The sequence below is a fragment of the Camelina sativa genome, chromosome 11 (genome assembly GCF_030686135.1).
Source record: "Camelina sativa cultivar CO46 ecotype springtype chromosome 11, ASM3068613v1".
Classification (NCBI taxonomy): Eukaryota; Viridiplantae; Streptophyta; class Magnoliopsida; order Brassicales; family Brassicaceae; genus Camelina; species Camelina sativa.
Genome location: NC_141890.1, coordinates 15,064,112 through 15,081,437, shown reverse-complemented (window position 1 = coordinate 15,081,437; position 17,326 = coordinate 15,064,112). Strand labels below are relative to the sequence as shown.

At 36.6% G+C, this 17,326-nt stretch overlaps 4 pseudogenes across 1 annotated transcript; 1 reads left to right on the top strand and 3 right to left on the bottom strand.

Annotated features, from left to right (window-relative positions):
* Positions 1-563: 563 nt before the first annotated feature.
* LOC147934017 (uncharacterized) lies at positions 564-3,694 on the bottom strand (annotated as a pseudogene).
* Positions 1,820-3,350, top strand: LOC147934018 (uncharacterized; annotated as a pseudogene).
* Positions 3,695-11,779: 8,085 nt separating the features above from the next.
* On the bottom strand, positions 11,780-12,832 carry LOC147934016 (uncharacterized; annotated as a pseudogene).
* A 1,739-nt stretch (positions 12,833-14,571) lies between these two features.
* Positions 14,572-16,232, bottom strand: LOC104723572 (uncharacterized; annotated as a pseudogene). The gene has a single exon (XR_015573007.1). The product of XR_015573007.1 is annotated as an uncharacterized LOC104723572 (transcript).
* Between the last annotated feature and the right edge of the window lie 1,094 nt (positions 16,233-17,326).

Genomic DNA, 17,326 nt, shown 5'->3' with positions numbered 1-17,326 from the left:
TTAGCTTCTTTCAACTTGGCTATTTGAATCTGATTTCTTTATTGCACAGGTTCTTTTGTTCCCTTTATTAGGTCTCACCCGTGTTAGATGACTTGAAATTAATGAACTACATACACAGATACGCTCATGGATATATGTAAATTTTCCAATGAAATTAACAAATGAAGGGAAAAATAATAATAAAAAATCCATGAGCCAAACTGAAATTCCAAACAAATCATGAATTAGAAGTAACAAAATACAATGTAATTAAATTTATGCCGATCATGCATCAATCTCATACATGTTTACTTTATTGCGGCTGTTGTTGCATTTGCGGTTGTGGTGGAGAATTTTGTTGGTATTGCTGTAACTGTGAGTGTGTACGTTATAGTGGCGGGTGGAGCGGTTGGAGTTGAGATGGCCATTTTTGTGATTGCGGTTGCAGCTGCGGTAGTGAACAATCTTAGTGTCCATGTGACTGGTACTGCTGCGGCTGCATATATATTGGCAGTTGAGTGTTGCTCGACCCAACATTTACTCCTGGTTGAACAATCGGGTAACCTAAGGTTGCATGAAACGGATTACTCCGCAAGAAACCTATAAGTGAGGCTCAATGTTCCTTTTTCTTTGTTTGAACCCGTCACACTCACACCCCGCGTCACCAAACTCATACCGTTACTATTATCACCGTTGCTAGTTGACAAAAGAGATGGCGGATTTAATCCAAAGAGCTCCTTAATCGGGACTTTGACTTCACCAACGTCCTTATCTTCAAGAATGGTCCGAAATCCAATCAATTTCACAACAAGAGTCAAACGACCCTCTTAAACTAACTTTTCATCAAGAGAAAACTTAACTTCGTGGTCCCATCTCGGGTTTCTATAGACACAATAAGCAATAGGAGTATTGGTTGTAGTCGTTGTCTTACCTTCACGGATCATAACCGAAGTGTATACGCTCATCTCGTTGCCGATGTTGACCTTCTTTATATCTTTAGCAGATTTGATCATGAGCTCTAGGGTCAGTTTCGGCACTGCGGTTTGAAGTTGTGGGGAACACATGACGGGGTGACCTGAATTCACTGGATCCGGGTTTGGATTAATTGGTTGACCATACAATAGCGAGTAATCTAGGGCCAAAGGATAGTAATCGTTAACTAGTAGTGCTGGTTTAAGCTGATAAGAGAAGCATAGTATTCCGTTGGTTCTCTCCATGATTTTCACAGGGTATGTCACCATTTTGAGTTTATAGTCGTTACCACTAGTAAACGGTGGGAGCGGATTTGAGGCAAGAAGCTCCTGAACCGAGACGTTGACGTCTCCCAAATTATTAGGATACATGAGGATTGGTTATTGATTGGTTTATAACCGGTTAACCCTGGTACAATTATTTTGGTTAAATAAGTGTTAGTATATAAGGAAAATGTGGATTGTACTATGAGATTAAGCTTTGTAATATTCACATTATTTTTTGGTTAATAAAAGTTTGTTAGAACCGTTGATGGTTCTCTTCTTCTTCGTCTTCTCCGATATGCTTTCCGGTGAATCATATTGTTAATATGGTATCAGAGCTTTGCTCTTAAGTCTTCCGCTTCGTTCGATTTCATTGGGAAGCTTGTGAGAGGTTCAATTGAAGAGATGAGTTGTTTAATTTCTTTTCTTCAGCTTGTGAGGATTGTTATTGCTGCGATTTTTGAGCTTATCGTAGGCATATTCTTTGGGTTTTCTATTCTTCTTTTTGTTTCTCGTCTTTGATTGACCTTCTTCGTGGCGAATCTCTCTTTTCTTTTATCAAAATTCGTTGCGATTTCTTGTGATTCTTCATTCTTTCATTGAGAATGGGATCTTTTGTAGCTCCTTCTTCGGTTAACCCAACCAATTCGAATCCGCGTGAATCTACTGAGTCTTTGCGTTTTCAAACGGATCAGTATGAGAATCCATATTATCTGAATAGTAATGATCATGCTGGCCTTGTTCTAGTCTCGGATCGGCTCACGACAGCTTCTGATTTTCCTTCTTGGAGGTGATCTATGTTGATGGCGTTGAATGTGAGAAATAAAATGGGATTCATCAATGGTACGATTCCTAAACCCTTGGAAACTCATCGAGATTTTGGAACTTGGTCTCGTTGTAACGACATAGTGAGTACTTGGTTGATGAACTCGGTAGATAAGAAGATAGGTGCGAGCTTGCTTTATATTTCTACTGCAAAGGGTATGTGGAAGAGTATAATCTCTAGGTTTAAGCAAGATGATGCACCTAGGATTTTTGCTATTGAACAGAAGCTTAGCAAGATTGAGCAAGGATCTCAGGATGTTACTACTTACTACACATCTTTAGTTTCTTTGTGGGAAGAACACAAGAATTATGTAGAATTGCCTGTTTGCACATGTGGAGAATGTGAGTGTGATGCGGCTGTTAAGTGGGAGAAATTACAGCAGCGAAGTCGAGTGACTAAGTTTCTCATGGGTTTAAATGAGAGTTATGAGCAATCTAGGCGTCACATATTGATGTTGAAGCCAATACCTACTATGGAAGAAGCTTTCAATATGGTAACTCAAGATGAACGACAGGGGATCATTAAGCCACTTACACGGGTTGATAATGTCGCTTTTCAGACTACGACTCCTGCTTCTTACGATGGTGACAATGCTTATGTGGCTGATTATAATACGATGAGGCCTCATAAGCATGTTTGTACACATTGTGGACATTTGGGGCATACGATACAAAGATGTTATAAGCTTCATGGTTTTCCTCCGGGGTACAAGACTGGTGGTTACAAGGGTAATGGTACGATGCAGAATCAATCTTCTTACAACCCTCGTATGCAGACCACTCAGATGCAACCTCGGATGCCTCAATCTCAACCACGAATGCCGATGGTTCCTTATGATCCTATTCAGAAGGCGAATGCTGTTGCAAATGTTTATGCAGAACAAGCACCTTATTCTTCTACGATTGGTCCTTATCCATATGTAGCTCCTTCTGACTTGGTTTCTCCTGCTCGATTTGATGGTAATACTCTTAATACTCCACTCTTTTACACCACAACAGTTGCAACAGATTTTATCACAGTATAACTCTCAAGTACCAGCTCAAGAGCCTGCAGCTACTTATAATACTGCTACGGTTACTGAACATGGTCTCATGGCTTCTACTTCCACCTTTGGTACAATTCCTTTTCCTTCCACTAGTTTACGATATGAAAACCACATTCTCACTTTTCAAAAACATGCTCTTTCTTCTCTTCAACAATATCTTGCACCTAATGATTGGATTATTGAGAATGGTGCGTCTAGTCACGTTTGTTCAGATTTAGCAATGTTTAGAGAGTTAGTACCTGTTTCTAATGTTACGGGTCAATAGGGCTGCAAAGGTCAATAGGGCTGTTTAGAGTTGGTACCTGTTGCAAAGGCCATTCTCTCCTTCAAGCCAATAGCTAAATAACATGACCTTAAGGGCAATAGGGCTGCTTCTTCATTGACGGAGAACTTCATGGTGTGGTTCCACGTCGGATTGGAACCACCGTGGAAGTCAATGGGTGTTTTGGCCGCTTGTTTCTTTTGAATGTTGTCGCCGGTGATTGAAACAACGGCGTATACGTCCATCTTATCGGAGTCATTGATAAGGCTGACGTCTTTGGCTGAGATGATTGTAAGCTCGAGGGTTGGGTTATTCTCTCTGGTTCTTTGTACCTCTGGGGGAGACATTTCCGATAGAAGAGTCGAGTCTTGTCTTGGCTAATGATGAATGTTTGGTAAAGATATTTATCTCTAGAAATGCATGGACATGGTTTGGTGTGTTACGACAATATATAAAGCTGTCACATTAATTTATACAATTTATTAAACTGAATTTAAATTAGATTATATAGTTTCACGCATGCTGGAAACAAAGTCCAGAGATGAACTTCTTAGGAGACTCATTAATGAAAAGAAACGAAACAATCTCTTAACTAGTTTATGATTTATGGCATGTACCCATATGAAATGAAATATACTCTAAATAAATGTCCACTTACTGCTACCAAAAACAAAAAAGTCCACTTACAACATTGATAAGCACAGCTGGAAAGAAAGTCCACTTATGCAATCCTAGATTAACTAATGATTTTACATATTACTAAAAGAGAAATGTTAATTGATCGAGTAATTGAAATCAAAACTAGAACTTCTATAGTCTCATATTATTTTTGTCATTTCTCGAATCAGATAAGAGTATCTAGATATAACCATATTGATTTACAATAACGTATCTTACGCAAAAGACACGAAAAATGGAAAACATTCCATAAAGGAAAATTTCCGTATAACTATTAATACCAATTTGGGTTTGAAAAATATATCAAAAGTCAAGCATATATATGTGCCATACACGTATCTTAAACTGAGTCAATGTTGTCCCAAAAAATTGGGCCAATATGCAACAGACCTATTTTTGCGTGTGTATACGCCTTGTCCATGGCATTTATGTAGCCGGCTGATATGATTTTGAAGTCACGAGTTGGGTTCTCTATGGTTCCCGATCGGGGGAACGATAGACATTTTCGAGAAAATTTAGTCTCCTCGTATTTTATCTTGACAAATGTAAAGTAAGACAAAGATATTAATTTACACAACTGCATGTACATTTTCTGATGTTACCATATTCTAAAGAAATTAAAATAAAGGTCGATGCAACGTTACATAAATCAAATTGCCAGTTTACAGTGTCAATGAACACCATGTTGTAGACTAGATAACCTATTAATAATACGTACGCTGAAAGTTTCTTCAACACTGCTTCTGTTGCAATATACGGACTAATTCATATAACATGGAAGCATTTAGAATTTAGCAAAACTTCAAATTTCAGAAAATATATACTATAGGAACAAGCCTTATTATATATATGGGGTCAATTTAAGAAAAAGAAAAAAAAGAAAAAAAAAATAAACACAGATATTTACTATGATAAAGTCATCATTATATATACGGGGTCAAGCTATATATGGGGTCAATCCATATATATATATATATATATATATATATAGCTTTTTTCTTGATTAATAACAATCTATTAATTTAAGTTAATATTTTTTTCTGTTTGTTGTTGAACAACAAAAAAAAATTGTTATCTACCTTGTGCAAAATATTGAGAATAATCACGACGAGAAACATCTGATACTAAAAATCATGTGAACAACAAAAACTGAAACATATATTGACTGTCGTCAATGTGTACATTTACCGTGGTGTATTATAATTAATACTCGATTTTCTATATGATGGAAATTGATAATAGTATTTGAAAATTTATATATAAATCAAATTGTGTATATGTAGACTATTTCCCAAAAGAAATAGCATGTCTTTCTCGAGTGGTTTCCCACAAACACAGATAAGAAGAATTCCACACAAAAACACGAAAATGATTCAACGTTAGGAAGGAAAAATGAGAGATCAACCTATACGTACCTTTTCTATGTCAACCATACTTTCACATTGTAGTAACTAGTAAGATCATCTGATTAGAACCCACAACGGGGGGAGAAGAGCCAATGATAATATACTTAAAATATGAAAACAGAAAAATAATAGGAAAGGGGTGAAAAAAAATAAAATATAATAAGAAATGTGAATCTATATATTGGAAGGAACATGATTTAACTTATACTGAGTTTCAAGCTCATTAAAAAGAGAAACAAAACAAGCAAAATAAAACAAAAATTAAAGAAACGTAACTGTTTCTTACAAAATTGAGAAATCAAAATTAGAAATATCAAATGCATTTAAAACATAAATAACAATCAAGAAGATTTAATTTTGCATGCACTAAATGTATAACATGGGTGCGGCACATTATACTTCTAAGGGAAGCCCCCAAGTATTGTTGCCTGTTGGTATCCATGAGATTTTTTATCCGGTAGTTACTGAGGGAGCGGCTTCATACACATCGATTGAAGCTGCGACTGTCTTGATGACGGTTGAAGCTGCGACTGTCTTGATGACGGTTGAAGCTGCGATTTTGACTTCCTTGGTGAATATTGTTGGTATTAATGTGACTGAAGACTGATATGTTGGCGGCATATATATTAGTACTAGACCGTTGTTTGGCCTAGAATTAGCATCTGGTTGAGCAGACAAAAAAATCAAAGTCACCTGAATCTGAACCGATGACCCGTATGATTGAGGCGAGACCGGTACATGTATAGATAATATATGGTTGGCGTGGCGTGGATGGCGATGAGATTGTAGCTTGTCCGCAAGAAACCTATAGAATTGGATAAACCATCTCAATAATAAATTATGAACAGCTTTATGGATGATCAAGAAAACATTAAAATGGTTGTGTTGTAATTAAGTGCACTAACTTCGTTTAAAACTTGTCAAAAAGGCTAGTTGTAAAGTTAGGTCCCAAGCCTCAAGATATTTATTTGGTATATTTATGAAAAATACATTTGCATTCACCCTCTTCCCCTCTCTAACTAATCAAAATATTCTATCTAATATTTCATTTAACAACTAAAATAAATTTATATTATTTTAAATTAATTTATATTATTTAAACTAAATTAAATTTATATTATTTTAAAAACTAATAAAAAATTAAATTTATATAAATTCTAAATAATATAAATTGAATATATTCTCTTAGATTTTTTTACATCTATGTTAGTAAGTAATATGCTCAACCGATAAAAAAAGAGTATTGAAAGATGAAAAAAGATTTTAAAAAAATAGTTATGATATGTCTTTATAATCAGTATATCATAAGTGAGATAATAGAATATGAAAAGATAGTAGGTGGAAGAGATGACGAGTGTATAAAATTACAAAATTATATATATTCCCTTTGTATTCAACCCCCTCCTCTTTCACCCCTCGTCGCCATCTTTGCCTCGCAAGGCTCAGTTAACGAGGGGTGAAAAGAATCAAAGGAGACGAGATGCAATCCAGATCGGAGCGTGAAGGAGAATAAGAACTTTAGATTCGCCGGCAGAGAAGCTGAGTCAATGTAATAGAGAGTGTAGTTCGTCGAGCTCCACTCTCTTCTAAAACCGATGAAGAACACGCCTTCTCTGCAATCTGGGTTCTTTGGAAAGCATTTGGAAAGATTTAAAATGGGCCAAAAAAGGGAAGAGAGAAGGGAGATACAAGCTAAGAAGACAGGAAAAACTTCAAAGGGAAGAAGGGGACAAAGTTTTTCGACGCCGGCGAGCAGGAGCCTCACCGGCTTCGGAGATATTCGATGGTAGTGGCGCCTCGATGTTCGTGCCTGGGAGAGAAATACACTTTTAAGTAGAAATTGTGTATTTTTACTATAATTTACTTTCGTACATTTTCACTAAAGATTAAATATATTTTCCATTAATAATTTTTTTTTTGAAGTTATATTTACTCGTTACAACCATTTGTTCGATCTACTCACTTAAGATCATTTTGTCAGAATAGTTTTTTATTAAGAATATAAATATTAATAACTGTTATGATGGTTGAAACTCTTTATCATAATTTTTTATAAAATATCTTATATTATAATTTTGGCAAGATTTCTTCGATTCAGTATGATTTCATTCTATAATTTCTTTTTAGAGTTATATCTCAATTTTTTTTTCATAAACAATATTTTTGGTTTTCATTTTGATGGTTGTGTTTTTACTAACATTTTATGTTTACTTTTTTTTTGTAACATCTTATTTTATTGATTATCAAGTAGTTGTATTACAATAATCCTCATGGAGGAAATTTATTAGGCTATTTGGAACATAATAATGAAACATGAAAGTATTGTTATTGGTTAGAGGATCTTTTGCTAAATGGTTGGCTGCTTTGTTTCCTTCTCTTCCAATCCATGTAAACTTAGCCTCTTCAAACTTTTCTTTCCAATGTAATGCTTCTCTTATCCAATTATGCATTCCAAAATTAAATGATTGTATGTGTAGAAGCTTTGTCAACTCAAGGCATTCTCCTTCGAAAACAACTTTGCGTAGGCCTTTTATCCAACAATGCTGCATTGCTTGAATAAGACTTTGACATTCACTCTCTAAGGCATTATGAACTTTTGATCCTTTTGCTTGGTTTGCTCCCATGTAAGTTCCATTTGAATTTCTTATGATCTATCCAGCTTGTGGTTCCCTATCTGTGTTGACAAAAGAGGCATCATAATTACATTTGACCCAAGAAGTCTCTGGTCTTGTCCAGCTCTGAATTCTGCGTGATGATGGCGTAATGTGCACAGCATTTAGTGTTGACAGGTATGCTTCTGCATTAATCCATTCTTCAATATCATGTCTTGCTGATCGGATTGTATGAGACCATGGTTGGTGTCTTTGCTGGAAAACTAAGAGGTTACGGCTTTTCCAGATTCTCCATAGGATCCAAATAGGAAGCTGATTGCTGAAATCAATATTGTTAACCAGACTGCAACTCAATACTTTGTCAAGATTTTCCTCTAATGATGCATTTGCATTGATCAAACCAGCGATCGGATGTCCCAAAGCTCTCCATAATGATTGTGCATGATAACAGGTGAAAAACAAATGGTTGGCTGTTTCTTCCGCTTGGCAACATCTTCGACATACACTTTGATCAGTTATGTTTCTCTTTCTTAAATTTTCACCTGTTGGTAAGATTCGTGACACCATTTTCCATAAGAAATGTTTGATCTTTGGAGTTGTCTTCAGTTTCCAAATTTTCTTCTTCATATCTATGTTGCCCGATATTGGTAGTTGTTGATGATCCCGTAGTTGTGTTGCGAGATAGTAGGCTGACTTAACTGAGTAGAAACCACTCTTTGAATAATGCCATCCCATGAGGTCTGCTCCCTGTTTCGAGTATAACTTGATTTTTTTTATGATATCAACATCATCTTGGTATACCAGTTCTGTTAGTTTCTCTTCATCCCATGCTGTTGGTTCCGATATGATCCAGTCACTTAGAACCATTGGTGTGGGATAGCCTCTTGGAACAGGAGCTCTTGGTGGATTTGCTGGGAGCCATGGATCATTCCATGCATCAATTGACTGTCCATTACCTATTAATGGTCTCACCCCTTGTTTCATTAAATCTCTCCCATGAATAAGTGATCGCCAAAAATACGATTCTTTTCGTTTTCTTGTTGCGTTGTGGATGTTTGATTCTGGGTAGTACTTTCCTTTGATTACCCTTGCCATTAGACATTGGGGCTGTTGTAATAATCTCCATGCTTGTTTTCCTAACAAAGCATCATTAAATAGTTCCAGATCCCTGAATCTGAGTCTCCCTAAACTTTTAGGGCTCCCTAATCTCTCCAGGACAACCAATGCATCCCTTGCGTGTGTTCATCTGAATTCCACCAAAATATTGCTAGTGTTGAGTTTATCTCCTGACAAGTTTCTTTGGGAAACTTGAATACGTTCATGGAGTATATAGGCATGGCCAGAGCTACTGATTTGAGAAGAACTTCCTTTCCACCTGTGGATAAAAATTTCTTGTTCCAACCTTGTGTTTTTGCTTTAACCTTCTCCGTGATGTAGTGAAGCATTTCGCTCTTTCTGCTTCCAAACTGTTCAGGTATCCCCATGTATTTTCCTCCTCCACCATCGTTGTGTATATTGAGAATATGCCGTACTTTCGTCTTGTTCACTTGTCGAATTTTCTTACCAAAGGTTATTGAAGACTTACTGAGGTTTACAGCCTGTCCTGATACCCGCTCATATTGGTGCAAAATCTCTTTTATCTTCTTTGCTGATCTTACGTTTGCTAGTGTAAAGAAGAGGGAATCATCTGCGAAGAGAAGGTGGCTAACCTCTGGACTTCTGTTACTGATTCTGATCCCCTGTAGTTTACTTTCAGCCATATTTAGATTCATCAGGTGGGAGAGGACTTCAGCACATAGTATGAAAAGATAAGGAGAGAGTGGGTCTCCTTGTCGTATACCCCTTTCTGGCCTTATATTTCCTTCTGGTGAACCATTTACTAATACTGAATAACTTACTGTGGAAACGCAATTCATAATCCAGGATATCCATTGAGGGTGGAATCCCATTCTCTTCATTGTTTCTTCCAAAAAAGACCACTCAAGCCGATCATAAGCTTTAGAAATGTCTGTCTTGATGGCCATGTATGACACTGCTTGTCTTGTTCTTGTGTTAAGGCTGTGGAAAACTTCATGGGCAATAATAATGTTATCAGTGATCAGGCGCCCAGGGACAAAAGCTGCTTGGTTCTCAGTGACCAGTCCTGACAAATGGTTCTTAAGGCGGTTCACTAGAATTTTGGAGATGATCTTATAAGCCACATTGCATAGAGCGATCAGTCGAAATTCAGCCATAGTATTCGGTGTCTCCTTTTTTGGGATGAGGCAGAGGTTGGTATGATTGATCGACTGGTCTAGTACACCGGTATTAAAGAAGTTTTCTACCTCTTGAATGATGTCAGGATGGATGTCCTCCCAAAAGTTTTGATAGAAAGCAGCAGTGAAGCCATCTGGTCCCGGCGCTTTGTGTGGTCCTACTGCAAAAACCGAGGCTTTAATTTCCTCCATACTGATTGGCTTTATTAGGTCTTCATTGATTGTGTTGGTGATCTTGGTTGTGTATCCTCTGAAAACTGCATCGTATTCCTTCTTGTCCACTGGAACAGACTCATAAAGGTTCGAGAAATAACCTTCAGCAGCTATCGCTATGTCTTTATCTCCTCATTGTATAACACCTTGTTCATCTTGTATGGCATTGATTCTCTGTTTGACATGTCTTGTTTTGGCAGTTGAGTGAAAAAATGCTGTATTTCGATCACCTGCTTGCATCTAATGGTTTCTGCTCTTTAGCTTCCAATACATTTCTTCATCAATGTATGCCTGATTGAGATCTCGTCTCAAGCCTTGTCTTGTCATTAGTGGAGCACCCTCTGCAACGGCTTTATCTAGTTTGAATCGAATTATATTAATTATTTCCTCAGAATTCATCCTATTCGCCTTCTTCCATCTTGAGATGTGTTGACGGCATTGGTGAAGTCTTTTTGCCAAAGGGATGTTTCTATTATAGCTATCTTTCTAGCCTGACATAACAACATCATGAAAACCTTCCTTCGTTGTCATTCTATTGTCATATATATAACAACCACGTTTTTGCTCTTCGACATCGGAAATATATGTCACTAAGTGTCTATGGTCTGATTCTCCAAATTCTAAGAATTCTGTGGTTGCAGCTGGGTATTTATCTAGCCAGGCTTTGTTAGCCATGTTCCTATCTAAGCAGCATTGAACATAATGTTGTCCCCTTTGACCCGCCCAGGAAAATCTATCCCCAATTGATCTTAAATCTATTAGTCCACACTCTCGAACCATTCTTCGAAAATTGTTAAAAGTAGCTTTTGTGGTCTATTTCTGCCACCCTTTTTCTCTCTATTACTAAGAATTTCATTGGAATCCCCTATTAGTAGCCATGGTTGGTTTTTCCTGGTGATATTTAATCTTTCTAGGCGTTCCCAAGTATGATCACGAAGGTTTGGGTCTGGGTTCCCATAAACCAGCGACAAATAAAAAGAACAACCATTATATTCGACTAAACAGTCTACAAGATTAGGGGAAGCAAAAGAAACTGAAAGAGTTACATGATTTTTCCAATAAATAACTAAACCACCACTAAGACCTACAGGAGGAAATGATACATAGTTACTATAAGCCTAATTCACCCCCTATATCCCTAATATGATCATCATCCTGCTTTGTCTCTGAAAGGCAGATAATGTCCGGGAGATACTTTCTATGAATCTCCTTAAGGCGTCGAACTGTCAAGTTTGAGCCTAACCCTTGACAGTTCCAGCAGGTTGTCTTCATATCGAATGTGGTGGTTTAGGGTCCACCACCCCTCTAGCAAGTTCAGGATCAATGTTCGATCCTCCATCATCTTCATGTTCTGTCTTCCTCTGTTCAGTGTTGCTCCCTTCTCCCACTTCCCTCTTCCGCTTCCTGTTGATTATCTCAGTGGTTGCCTCCCTTACATCACGGTGGTGTTCTGCATCTCCTAATATGATATTATCTGCCACCGGACCATTGTCTTGAGCTCTGTTATTACCGTTCTCATCACCTTCATTCAGTTCCTCAATTCGAACATTTTGGTTTCCTGGTGCTGCAGGGGGATGAATGTCTTCGTCACTATCATCATCATCTGAGAAGGGATCAAAGCCACCATTTTGGAGAAGACAAGCCCCCGAATCATGAGTAAGCATACAGCATGCCTCACAAAATCCCCTAAGTCGCTCATATCTGAACCTCAGGATGGTGTTGACTCCAGGGGTAAATTAAAAATTGCGTTGGAAACAAAGGGGATCTTTGATATCCCAGTTCAATCTGATGCGGACATACTCCACCCTTTGTACTGCAGACTGATCATAATCGATGTCCATGATCATGCCCATAGCCTGACCAATATGGGCAACCACTTCCTGATTCATGTATTGCAGGGGGATACCGCGAACTTGGATCCAGAACGGGATAAAGTTAAGATTGTCCTGAGGCATTAGTGGAGTCCATCGCTGCAAAATCACCATAAGGTCCGCAAATGTCCAGGGTCCTCTCCTTAGCACAGTTTCCATTGATTCTTCGGAGGGGAAAACAAATTGAAAGCGCATTCCTTCAACGATTCGGCTGTGGACCAGACCGGCTTGACCCCACAGTCGTGGCATAACCGCAATAAGAGAGCGGAGGTTTTGTCGTCTTGGCATCACTGGTCGGACCATGAGTATGAACCGGTTTTCCGCTGCTGCGTTGTTGACCACGTCGAAAGGAAGTGCAATGGGGACATCATCGACACCCAAGTCCAGATCTTGCAAAACTCTACAGATGTTATCTGCCATTCTCTCAAGGGAATTGAAATCTTTATAGAAGAAATAAGTTGGAGAAGTAGATGAGGAGTGATCGGGAAACTTATTAGCCCTTTGCTCTTTATAGATCTCAGCAAGGGCATCCCTTGCGAGGGAATCGACATCCCTAGGAAACATGGTTTTCTTAGTGGAGATAACTACTCCATCGCAGTGATCATGGAGATCGTGATCGACAACGCCGGTGTCTTCAACAACCGTCACAAGTGTGAGGAATAGACGGAAAAGTAACCGTCTCACAATCGCACAAAAAAATCGCACTTTTTCTCTCATTTTAGGATTATGCGCCTATAACTTACATTTTATGTTTACTATTTATGTAGTTTTAATACTACTTATTATTTTCTCATTTTAAATAATTTTTATTCTATTGGGATCACATATTTTGATACTCTTAAACTATTATATTACTTTCAAATAAATTTATCATATATAATTTTAAATTAAATTAAATTTTTTTTTGAAATATTTCTTCCGCGATATTGTGGAGATCTAAGTCATAGTATGTATAATATCTTGGAACGGAGAAGAAGTTTCTTTACATTATAAAATTTTCACATCCTTCTTTTGTAGTAATTTCTTACAAACATTCCATTTTCCATCAGAAATTTAATATTTGAGATTTGACTATACAAACTTAGGGGCTATTATTGGAGATGTGATTTCTAAATCCATATAAAATTATAAATTCTAAAAATCAAAAGACATGGATTTTAAAATAACATGTTTTATCCTTGGATTTGAATCATTCTATTTTACACTTTCAAATCCATTTAAATTCATTTAATACATAATATGGATTTTGAAATCCAAAAACTAATCATTAAATGAATAACATGGAATTAACAAGGTTTCTAGAGATCAAAAATAAACTGACTAGAATGTGTAGAACCTTGTAGCAAGCATACAAATACTTTTCTCTTGATCGATATTTTCCTTAAAATTATCGAAGTTACACACTTCGCAAGTTCGGTAGTTTAAATAGTTTATATAATTTGATGATATTAGATTGTACTATTGTAGTATTGTATCATCAAACTGAATTTATTTTGGAAATTCATGATTTATGATTGACATTATTTTATTTCTTATCATGTCAATTTTAAACGCAAACATTTTTTTTTCACGAAAGCCAAGAAATGAACTTCTTATTAGAGACTCATTAAAGAGAAGAAACCAAATAATCTCTTAAAAAAATTAGAATTTATTTTATAGGGTATATTCTAATGAAATGAAATATACTCTAAACAAAATATCCACTACTCCACTTACAACATTGATAAGCACAGCTGGAAACAAAAAGTCCACACTAGACCAATGTATTTTCTTATTTTTATCTCTAGAGTAACTCTATAATAGAAGTGTTTTCTATTGCAATATATTCTTTTATTTATTTTATTCTAGTATTAATACATTTTAATTATAAAAATTAAAAATTCGCCCACTTACATAAGAATCATTATGTAAATAAATATTTTTACAAATAAATGAAAAATAAAATTTTATTTATTTATTTTTGTTCTAACTATAAAATTTCAAAACAAAAAGTATTTATTAATCATTTTAAATTTTATGTTACATTATTAGCTATTAAAACTATTTATTTACTTGATTTTTATTATAAATAATAATAAAACTGAAAGTTAAATGACTAGATTGTAATTAAAAAAAGTTTAACTCTATTATAGAACCAAATAGGAAATAGCAATATATAGAGGTGAGAAATTTTACTCTAAAATAGAATATTAAAGCAAAAATAGAGGTAGATTGGAGATGCTCTTATGCAGTTCATAGATTAACTAATGATTTTACAGACACACTTTTTTATTTTTAAGGGAAATGTTAACTGATCAAATGCATTTAACAATATAAATAACCATCAAGAAGATTTAATTTTGCATGCACTGAATGTAACACGAGTGCGACACATTATGCTTCTAAAGGGAAGCCCCCAAGGATTGTTGCCTGTTGGTATCCATATGATTTTGTATCCGGTAGTTACTGAGGAAGCGGCTGCATACGCAACGGTTGAAGCTGCGACTGTCGTGGTGACGGTTGAAGCTGCGATTTCGACTTCCTTGGTGAATATTGTTGGTATCCGTGTGACTGATATGTTGGCGGCATATATATTGGTACTAGACCGTTGCTTGGCCCAGAATTAGCACCCGGTTGAACAGACACATAACTCGAGGTCACCTGAATCTGATCCGATGACGGGTATGACTGAGGCGAAACCGGTACATACATAATGTATGGTTGGCGTGGTGTGGATGGTGGTGGGATATTAACTTGCTCCGCAAGAAACCTATACGTGAAGCTCACGACACCTTTTTTGCCATAAGGACCCGTCAAAGCGTGCGTCTCCAACTTCATACCGTTAGCATCACCACTGTTGGTCAACGGATAAGGTGGATTTGAGCCCAATAACTGTTGCATGGGAAGTCTGAGAAATCCAATTTCCTTATCACCAAGGAAAGGCCGGTGACTCATCAATTCCACGAGGAGCGTCAAACGCCCTTCTTGAGCTAACTTCTCATCGACAGAAAACTTAATCATTTGATTCCACTTTGGGTTTGTATAAGCGGAGAAAGCGACAGGGGTATTGATCCTATCCTTAACTTTTCTGTCCTTAAGGATAGCAACCGAAGCGTATACGTCCATGGATGAGAAGGCGTTGACATCTTCGATGTTCTTGGCGTATTTGATTACGAGCTCTAGGATCATTTTCGTCGTGGTGGATTGAAACCGAGGGGAAAATACAAGAGGCTGACCTAATGTTCCTGGATCCAGGTTCCTGTAAACGGGTTTACCGATGGATGGCGAATAAACCGGTGATGGAGGATCACATTCCTCAACCGGCACAGGTTTAAACCGGTATGAAAGGCTTAGTGTTGCTTTGATATTTTCTTCTGTGGCTTTGATAGGGCAAGCCATTGACTTCATCTTGTTGATGTTGCCGTTAGTAAACGGTGGGATCGGATTTGAGGCAAGAAGCTCCTGAACCGAGAGGTTGACTTCTCCTAAATAAAGGTCATTATCACCTTGTAGCCAATAGCTAAATAGCTTGACCGTTATTGTCAATAGGCCTTCGGTGGCTTCTCTCTCGTTGACGGAGAACTTAACGGTGTGATTCCACGTAGGGTTGGAGCCACCGTCGTAATCAATGGGAGTTTTGGCCGCTCGTTTTTGATGAGTTGTGTCGCCGTTAATCGTAACGACGGCGTATACGTCCATTTTGTCTGGGGCATCGATATGGTTGATGTCACTAGCTGATACAATTTTGAGCTCAAGAGTTGGGTTCTCCATGGCTGTTTGCGACTGTGGGGATGAAGACATTTTCGTTTTGTTCTATCTTGGCAAATGTCAACTAGACGAAGATATTTATATACAATTTATTTGTGGACATTTTCTTAAATTACAAAATTATTGAAAATAACATGGATGTCATTTCGTGAGTCACCTTTTGGTCTATATACATCATACTGACCATGTTGTAAAATAGATATTATATTAAAACACGCAAGAAAAAATCTTATCAAATACTTTTATAAACCAAATAGAAGAATTATAGTTTATTTAGTTCAAATTCTTGTAATTCGACATCATTTATAATTGGCCCTTTATAATTCTGTATCAAATTTTAGAATATATACTGAGTTTAATACTTTTCTCATTCACCTAACAACTTTGCTTCTCACGTCAAAACTATACTATTTCAAGTTACATATTTGATAATTTTTTTAAATAACATGGAAGACTCACGGCTAAAAGTCAAAAAAACAATAAAAATAGCTAAATCAACTTGGTCAAACAGGATTATGTACGGACAAAAATATCCGATTTAGCTAAGTCAATGCTTTTTTGATAATTCTCTAGTCAATGCTTACACGTATAGTGACATTGTTTATTTTGTAACTTGTGTTGGTCAAAACGATTTAGTGTTACTATTTACCAAAATTTGATGCAATAACACTTATGGTTCATGGTGCTCACGTAATAAACAGATCCATTTTATAAATCGACAATAGCTTGCACAATTTAATATAACTATGTATCAAATGGCTAGAGTGAAAGGGCAGATCGACAAAATAAATGGAAACAACGTTCAAAATACTCAAGCAGGCAAATCAGAGACCACAATTTTTTCTTGAAAAAGTGACGCTCCAAATAGACAACATATATATTTTCTTATACGTAAAAAAAAAAAAAGTATGAAGTTCAAAATCAACTGTGAAGTTCCAATGCTAGATATGTGAAATGGACATTGGTACATGGATACCTGTTGTCTATCATATCCAATCCAAGACGTGAGGAAAAGAAACATATAGTAGTAACTAAGTCTCTTGCCGAGTGGTTTCCCACTATCAAACACAACATCAGTTATAAGACAAGTTCCATAGAAACAAAAAGAAAGATTAATATTAAAATACATGCACATATGTAAGGTTTGGCATTCTAATATTTGCTGTCATTCGACAACTTAATTTTCGTTATATATAG